Source organism: Mustela putorius, unplaced genomic scaffold (assembly GCF_011764305.1).
Source record: "Mustela putorius furo isolate JIRA1106 unplaced genomic scaffold, ASM1176430v1.1 tig00000174_pilon_pilon_pilon, whole genome shotgun sequence".
NCBI lineage: Eukaryota > Metazoa > Chordata > Mammalia > Carnivora > Mustelidae > Mustela > Mustela putorius.
This window is the reverse complement of record NW_025421304.1, coordinates 8,516,580-8,526,249: the sequence shown is the minus strand read 5'-3', so window position 1 is coordinate 8,526,249 and position 9,670 is coordinate 8,516,580. Positions and strand designations below refer to the sequence as shown.

Below are 9,670 nucleotides of genomic sequence, written 5' to 3'. Positions count from 1 at the left end.
TAGAAACCCCAAAGAACCCAAAGAGCCCAGAGCCTTACCAGGGTGCCAGAAGTATAATGACTCCAACTGTTTCTTGAATCCTTGAATAATTCCATTCAAATTCAAGATTCTCAGGTTATGAGTTTAATCCTATGCAGCCAGAGAACCTTGGCCAGCAATCCCACCAAAGAAGAAGCCAGATGCTTCAAAATCCAGGGGAGTGGAAGGCAGACAGTCAAACATCCAACAACTCTCCACCACACCTATCTTCTTCATGTTTGTGTCCTTCATGGTAGGAGCCTTCTGCTCCTCTGCAGTGCTGGTCCTTAGCATCTTGCTCTTCCCTGTGGCTACAGAGAACCCCAACAAAACACTAGTTCATTAATAACAGGACTTTGCTTGTGAACTGAAGTTTACAAGCACCAAGCACTTTCACATAGGTATCTCTGGTATGACACAGGCAAGACAGGAAAAATAATCTGTTACTACTGTTACAGAAGAGGAAACAGGGTTTATTAATTCTCTCTTGCTGCTCTAACAAATTACTACAAACATAGTGGTTTATTTTTTTCCAGGAATATATCTAAACATTTTATTTTTTAATTCAATTAACCATCTTTAAACATCATTAGTGTTTGATATAATGTTCAGTGATTTATTAGTTGAGCAAAACACCCAGTGCTCATCATATCATGCCCTCTTTAATTCCCATCGCCCAGTTACCAATCCCCCACCCACCTCCTTTTCTGCAATCCTCAGTTTGTTTCCCAGAATCAAGAGTCTCATATGGTTTGTCTCCCTCTCTGATTTCTGCCCGCTGAGTTTTCCCTCCCTTCCCCTATTGTCCTCTGCACTATTCCCTGTATGCCACATATGAGTGAAGCCATGTGATAATTGTCTTTCTCTGCCTGACTTACTTCACCTCCAATTCCATCCATGTCGATGTAGATGGTAGACAGTCATCCTTTCTGATGGCTGAGTAGTATTCCATTGTATATATGAACAACATCTTCTTTATCACTTCAGCCATTGAAGAGCATTCCCAACTCCTTCCACAGTTTGGCTACTGTGGACATTACTGCTATGAGCATCGGGGTGCAGGTGCCTCTTCTTTTCACTACATCTGTATCTTCAGGTTACATACCTAGTAGTGCAATTTCTGGGTCATAATGTAGCTCTATTTTTATTATCCCGAAGAACCTCCATCTGTTCCCCATAGTGGCTGCACCAGCTTGCATTCTCATAAACAGTGTAAGAAGGCTCATCTTTCTTCATATCCTAGCCAACACTCGTTTCCTGTTTTGTTAAATTTTGCCATTTAATTGGTGATATCTCATTATGGTTTTGATTTGTATGTACGTGAAAGCTAATGATGTTGTGCATTTCTTCATATGTCCTTTAACCATTCGTATGTCTTCTCTGAAGAAGTATCTGTTCATGTCTTCTGCCCCTATTTCAACTGGGTCATTTGTTTTTTGAGTGTTGAATTTGAGAAGTTCTTTATAGATCTTGGATATCACCCCTTTGTCTGTAGTGTCACTTGCAAATATCTTCTCCCATTCCGTAGGTTGCCTCTTAGTTCTCTTGACTGTCTTCTTTGCTGTTCAGAAGGTTTTTGTCTTGATGAAGTCCCAATAGTTTATTTTTGCTGTTGTTTCCCTTGACCATGAGACATGTCTTGAAAGAAGTTATTGTGGCTGATGTTGAAGAGGGTCCTGCCTATGTTCTTCTCTAGGATTTTGATGGATTCCTGTCTCACATTGAGATATTTCATCTAACAATTGTAAATCTCTGTCTTAAATGCGGAAGCAGCCACTACAGAAGCTAGCTGTTAACAAAAATAAAGAATCAGATGGATAGTAAAACGTTAATAGTAGGAGATTCTAACACTCTTCTCTCAGCATTGGGCAGATAATCTAAGCAGAAGATCAACAAAGAAACAAGAGCTTTGAATGACACATTGGACCAGATGGACTTCACAGATATATACAGAACATTCCATCCTAAGGTAACAGAATACTGATTCTTCTCAAGTGTACATGGAATGTTCTCCCAAAAAAGACCACATACTGGGTCACAAATAATGCCTCAGCCAATACAAAAAGATTGAGATTATTCCTTGCATGTTATCAGATGACAATGCCTTGAAACTGAAACTCAATCACAAGAAAAATATTTGGAAAGAACTCAAACACCTGGAAGTTAAAGAGCATCCTGGTAAAGAATGATTGGATCAATCAGGAAATTAAAGAAGAACTTAAACGATTCATGGAAATTAATGAGAATGTAAAGTTCAGTCCAAAACCTATGGGATACTGCAAAGATGGTCCTAAAAGGGGAAATACATAGAACATAGAAATACATAGAGCCACCTGGAAGAAATGGATGCATTCCTAGAGACTTACAAACTACCAAGACTGAAGCAGGAAGAAATAGAAAAGTAATAAAATAATAATAGTAAAATAAAAAATAGAAATAGAAAACCTGAATAGACCAGCAAGGAAATTGAAGCAGTAATCAGAATCTCTCAACAGACAGGAGTCCAGGGCTGGGTGACTTCCCAGGGGAATTCTACCAAACATTTAAAGAACTATTACCTATTCTACTGAAGCTCTTTCAAAAAAATAGAAATGGAAGGAAAACTTTCAAACTCGTTCTATGATGCCAACACTACCTCAATCCCCAAAACAGACAAAGATCCCATCAAAAGGAGAATTACACATCAATATCCATGATGAACAGGAATGTCAAAATTCTCACCAAGATCCTAACCAATAATATCCAACAGTACATTAAAAGGATTATTCATTTCCAGTTTTACTTTTGTATGGTGTATGTAAGGGAATGGTCTAGTTTCATTCTTCTATATGTAGCTGTTCATTCTTCTATATGCAGCTGTTCAACTTTCCTAACACCACTTATTGAAGAGACTGTCTTTTCTTCCATTGGATATTTTTTCCTAATTTGTCAAAGATTAGTTGACATAGAGTTGAGGCTCAATTTCTTGAGCCTCTATTTTGTTTCATTGGTCTATTTGTCTCTTTTGTACCAACAACATGCTATCTTGGTGATCACAACTTTGTAATACAGCTTGAAAATGGAATGGGAAGTTATCAGATAGGGAGTCAAACCATGAAAGAGTCTAAATCATAGGAAACAAATGAGGGTTTTGGATGGGAGGTGGGTGGGAGATGGAATAAGTTTGTGATGGACATTAAGGAGGGCATGTGATGTGATGAGCACTGGGTGTTACATGCAACTGATGAAATATTGAACTCTACATATGAAAGTAATGATGTCGTATATGTTGGCTAATTGAATTTAAATAAAAAAAACAATTGAAAGTGTAAGGATACATTTTTTTTTTGTAAATAACATATAGTGAATTTAAAATATTCCTATCAGAAATCTCTAAGGAGGAAATTACGTTCACATTTATTATGATTATGACGTGTTTGGACTTTTTACTACTATGTTACTTATATTTCCAACTTAAAATTGTGTCTTAATTTTTCTATTGATTTTTGTTACTCTTAATTAATTATATCTTATTTCTAATCTTAGAGTGGTCACACTTAAAGTTTTTTTTAATGACAGAGTGTTATGCAAGAGTTTTACTGATTTTACCAGTACATGTCAACATAGTCTTATTTTTAAAATTTTATTTTATTTAAAAAATATTTATTTATTTGACAGAGAGAGATCACAAGTAGGCAGAGAGGCAAGCAGAGAGAGAAGGGGAAGCAGACTTCCTGCTGAGCAGAGAGCCCGATGCGGGGCTTGATCTCAGGACCCTGAGGTCATAACCTGAGCCGAAGGCAGAGGCTTAACCCACAGAGCCACCCAGGTGCCCTGAATATAGTCTTATTTTAATACGTAGAATTAAACTCTATCTTTAACTGTTCAAATGAACAAAACCTTTAGTACTCTTTTACATTTTCTCTTCCAGGACCATCCCTGACACCACCATTATTGTGATATTATCTGGATTCTTAGTTTTATGTTTTATTTTTTCCTTTTACACTATGCTCATGCTTCAGAAATTTCCATTCTTTACGATTGCATTATGCTTTGCAGTTACTTCAGTGATAGTTACTTAGACTCGACTATGATGGTTTTAATTTCCTTGCTCATTGCTGAGACAGATTGTATTTTCCAATGTTGGTCACAACAGAGCCTCTTATCTGCCAAGCTATTCTTACAGTGACATCCATAGCTCCCTGAATTTGGGAATACCCTTGTGAATGCCTTGGTTGGTAGAGTACAGTGGAAGTGATGCTATGTGACCTTTGAGCCCAGAGCATAAAAATGCCATGACCTTCTGCAGTACTGTCTTGGTAGGTTCATTCTTTTTATTTTATTTTATTAATTTTATTTTATTATTAATTTTATTTTATTTTTTCAGTGTTCTGAGACTATTTGTTTATGCACCACACCGAGTTGTCCATGCAATATGTGCCCTCCTTAATACCTCCTTAATAATATCATCAGGCTCACCCATTTCCCCACCTTCTCCCCTCCAAAACCCTCAGTTTGTTTCTTGGAGTACACAATCTCTCATGCTTCATCTCCCCCTCTGGTTTCCCCCAATTCACTTTTCCTTTCCTTCTCCTAATGCCCTCCATGTTATTCCTTATGTTCCACAAGTAAGTGAAACCATATAATAACTGGCTCTCTCTGCTTGACTTATTTCACTCAGCATAGTCTCTTCCTAGACCTGTCCATGTTGATACAAAAGTTGGGTATTCATCCTTTGTGATGGCTTAATAATATTCCATTGTATATATGGACCATATCTTTATTCATTCTTCTGTTGAAGGGCATCTTGGCTCTTTCTACAGTTTGGCAATTGTGGCCATTGCTGCTATGAACCTTGGGGTACAGATGGCCCTTCTTCTCACTACATCTGTATCTTTGGGGTAAAGACCCAGTAGTGCAAATGCAGTGTCATAGGGTAGCTCTATTTTCAATTTTTTGGGGGGCATCTCCACACTGTTTTCCAAAGTGGCTGCACAAACTTGCATTCCCACCAACAGTGTAAGAGGGTTGTCCTTTCTCCACATCCTCTCCAACACTTGTTGTTTCCTGTGGTAGGTTCATTCTTGGAAGCATAGTAGCTCATGTGGAGAGACCACATGGAGAGTTCCCAAGTAGATGTTTTGGCTGATTGTCTTACTGAGGTTCCAGTCTACCAGCATCAGCTATGTCGGAGGGAATATATCTCCAGATGATTCCAGCTCTTAACCTGTTGAGTCACTTCCAGCCTTTAGGTCTTTTGCTGAGGCTCCAGACATTGAATAACAGAGACAAGCATCTTTGCTCTGTCCTATCCAAATTCCGGACCTATATCCTTGAAGATAATAAAATTATTGCATTACCCCTGTAAATTTGGGATGTTTTGTTATGAAATAATAGTAACTATCCAGAACACCACTGTTTATCTTATACTGTGCTCATATTTCTTGATTAACTTTATTATAGCTCATCCCCAACTTATATTTTTTTCAGAGACAGTACATTAGTGATGGATTTTATGAGTTTTAATATGTTTAATTTTTAACATTATACTTGATATTGGATATAGAATTCTAGGCTTAGAATCATTTGTCCTAAAACATTGAGGGCGTAGTATCTTAATTTACAGCACCTCATATTGCTAATGAGAATTTTGCTAGTGGTCAGATTATTATTCCTTTTAAAGTTAGTTGTATTTTTATTTTTATAAATATTTGGGGATTTTTATCTTAATCCTTGGAGATAAAAATCACCAGAATATGTACTTTTTAAAGTTCCTCCTTTGGGTCACAGCTTCTCTAGTATTCTGTTGGTCATCATTTCTGGGGGTACTCACAAAAGGAGTGGGACAAAACTTTGGGTTTGCTGAGGCCATGACTGGTACTAATAATCTACCTTTTCCACTCTGCTTTCAAAATTCTCCTGTCTCTGTGCTTGGTCATCATTTCTGATGGTTTTAGTGGCTTACTTGGCAGGGGCTGGGAGGGAATTATCCTGGAACCTCATTTCTTAAGGGTCTGAGATGTGGTTTCTGTGCCTTTAGCAGACCACGGGTGCTGTCCTTGCACATTTACAGTTAAAACTGAATATGAGAGTAACAAGAGATGCCCCAGTGTATTATCTGGATGCCAAAGATACTCATCTCTGCCAGAATTATGTAGTAGGAGTCCTTCTGCTTCATAATGGGTGGGGTCAATCACCCTTACCATCATAGTAATTACTGTGATAGATGGTTTCCTGGCAAGAGGATACTAATCAGGTGGTAGCAATAGATTTCAGTTTAATGAGACTCCAATTATAGCCCCCTGATGGAAGCATTTGCTCTCTAGGAAACAAAACCTCTAAACTCACAGAGCCTCAAGTTGCATTGACAGAAGTACAAACACCCAAGTGATGTTGAATAGTATCACTTTTACTTCCATTTTCCTGACCCATATATCCTACCTCTGAGGGACATACCAGCATAGAATGGCCATGGATTTAAAGTGTAAACCACATTTTAAGGGCTGACACTGTCTTTGAGAATGTCACATATAGACTGCTTCTTCAGCTATGCCTTCAAGAAACCATTTCATCTCTATATTTCTATTTCATAGATATCTCTTCTATTTCTATTATTTCCATTTCTGTTTCAATATCTCTATCTCTACTTCAGCTCTATCCAGCAGCTTCTAGGTGGTGTGGAAAGTGATGACAGCATGGATGGCAGGGTGATGTGCCCACCACTGCACTGTCTTTGCTATGCAGTTGATCCTTTGGTATGAGGTGATGTTATGTGGAATCCTATGTCGGTAGTCAGATGCTCTAGGAGCCCTTGGGTTGCAGTACTGTCTGAGGCCATCTGGACAGGAAAAGAAAACCAGTAATCATTATGTATTTCATTTCTAGTCAAGATGAATTGCTGTTCCCAGGTAGAAGAAGTTCAATTAACCAACTTGACTTCAAAGTGACTGGTTATTGTTAATTTCTATAGCTGGCAGTAAGGCATTCGTCAGTGATTGTAGCTAGATTAGCCTTGGAAAGAAGCAGTCCATGCTGTGGGTCATGTGTAGCCTCCATTTCTGCCACCAAGATTATTCTATTGTTATTCTATTCACAAACCCATTGCAAAAGCACTGGAGTGAGCAAGCCAGAGGCTGGCTGACATCTACTGAATCATACTATCTACTTGGTTCTTTGGTGTTTCTTCAACAGAGGATGCTTTCTAGTGGGTGTAGTTTACAACACTAAGATCCTTGTGCTCTGTACCCACTCTCATATCTATCTATGTATCTCTGCTCCAGAGCTCTTTATTCTGGCTCTTCCAATCTTTCACTTTCTCAACACTTGCCAGGTTAAAACGAATTGGTGCTGAGCCCACCTGACTTATGACTTGTGAGCCTGAAAGTCCAGCATATGATGGAAAATTTTGGTTATAGGGTCACTTTATGTGCCATGGTCAGATAATCAGTTTCTCCCAGGGCCCAGTAGTATGCCAGGAGCTCTTTTTAACTGGTCTACAGTACTCTGCTGTGAATGGCATGGTCTTGCTCTGGAAATATAAGGGTCTGCTCTGCAGTGCTTCTACTACACACATTTTTCTCTATCACAGATACCCTACTGTCGCAGACTCTGCAGGTAATGTGGTCCAAACAGGGCTGCTTATACAACAGTCTAAACCTTCTTCACATCCTTTTTCTTTCTCTGGACCCATTGATGGCTTTCATGTTACCCAATAAATGAGCCAATGTCATATTCCTGAGCATGATTTATGTTATTCCAAAACCTGAAGGAGTCTCCAGGTTTTTCAGTGGTAAAAAGTTCAATGTTTAAAAACTCGTCACTTGCTTTTTTATTTTCTTATTTATTTATTTATTTTTATTTCTTTCCAGCATAACAGAATTCAGAGCACACCCAGTGCTCCATGCAATACGTGCCCTCCTCAATACCCACCACCTGGCTCCCCCAACCTCCCACCCCCCACCCCTTCAAAACCCTCAGATTGTTTTTCAGAGTCCATAGTCTCTCATGGTTTACCTCCCCTTCCAATTTCCCTCAACTCCCTTCTCTTCTCCATCTCCCTATGTCCTTCATGTTATTTGTTATGCTCCACAAATAAGTGAAGCCATATGATACTTGACTCTCTCTGCTTGACTTATTTCACTCAGCATAATCTCTTCTGGTCCTGTCCATGCTGCTACAAAAGTTGGGTATTCATCCTTTCTGATGGAGGCATAATACTCCATAGTTGTCATTTGATTTCGATGTGATATTCCAGAATGCCCCAGACTACTGGACTAAAAACTTCAACAAAAGAGCAGGCCCTTGGATTTTTGTGGGATTTTTCTCCTACTTTCTAGATCACATATCTTTTAAAAAAATATTTTTTATTTTTTAATTTTTATTTTTTAAATTTTTTAAAATTTATTATTATTTTTTTTTTTGTAAAGATAGAATGTATTTTTATCCCCAGGGGTACAGGTCTGTGAATCGACAGCTTTACACACTTCACAGCACTCACCATAGCACATACCCTCCTCAATGTCCATAACCCCACCATCCTCTCCCAACCCCCCTCCCCCGAGCAACCCTCAGTTTGTTTTGTGAGATTAAGCATCTCTTATGGTTTGTCTCCCTCCTGATCCCATCTTGTTTCATTTATTCTTTTCCTACCCCAAAAATCCCCCACTTTGCATCTCCACTTTGTGTCATCGTTGTGCAGGGGCCATGCTAATCTTCTCTGTTTTGTTCCAATTTTAGGATATGTGCTGCTGAAGTGAGCATGCATCACCACTTTAGATCACATATCTTAATGAGGTGTCTAGAATATTTGCCCCTCTTGCTCATTAGGTCCAATTAATGGGATGTCATCTATATAGTGGGCCAATGTGATAATCTTTGGAATATCCTTTTAGACTATACTGTAATAGCAAGCAGGATTAGCATAGTTCTGGCTGGGGTAAGGCTGTGAATGTATACTGGTCTATCCTGTAAGAGTGCTAATTGCTTCTGAGCTTTCTTCATGATGGGTATTGAAATAATGGGTTTGCCAAGTAATGGCTGCATTACATGTTTTATATGTTAACATGTTCTACTAAAGATACTACATCCAACAGAGTGTAACTGCTGCTACTATTTGGTTAAATTTGTAGTAGTTTGCTGTCATCTACTATGCACATCTTGTTTTTACAGGAGCCAGACTTATGAGTTAAGTGGAGACCACTACCCCTGCATCCTGCAAGTCCTTGTGTGGCACTAATCAACCTCTTCTTCAGGGTCTGATATGTTGTTTTTTATTTATTCTTCTGGGCTAAGAGTGGGAGGATTGTAGACAGTTTTAGGGATTCTACTTGGTCTTTCCTATTATAATAATTTTTATTCCATAAGTCAAGGGGCCAACTTGAAGATTCCAAAGCCACTGGTCCCACAGCCATTCCAATAACAAATTCAGAAGCTCGAACAATGGCCACCATGTGGACCCAGTGTAAAACAGACTTAGACTAGAATTCCATTTAGTCCCTCACTCTATATACTCTTATTTTGTATCTCATGGGGTCATAATGACATTTTGAGTCCTCAAACTTTATACAGTTTGATGGCTATTCAGATGCTGCCTAAACTAAGCCTGCAAGGCTAAGATACTCATCAGAAAGTCATTCTGGGATTGCTTCTATACATGATTTAGGCTGTTGAGTTT

The 9,670-nt window shown here is 38.7% G+C and overlaps 1 non-coding gene across 1 annotated transcript; it reads right to left on the bottom strand.

Moving 5' to 3' along the window:
* Positions 1-8,649: 8,649 nt before the first annotated feature.
* Positions 8,650-8,757, bottom strand: LOC123391081. Its single transcript, XR_006605708.1, has one exon. It is a non-coding gene; the product is annotated as a U6 spliceosomal RNA (small nuclear RNA).
* Between the last annotated feature and the right edge of the window lie 913 nt (positions 8,758-9,670).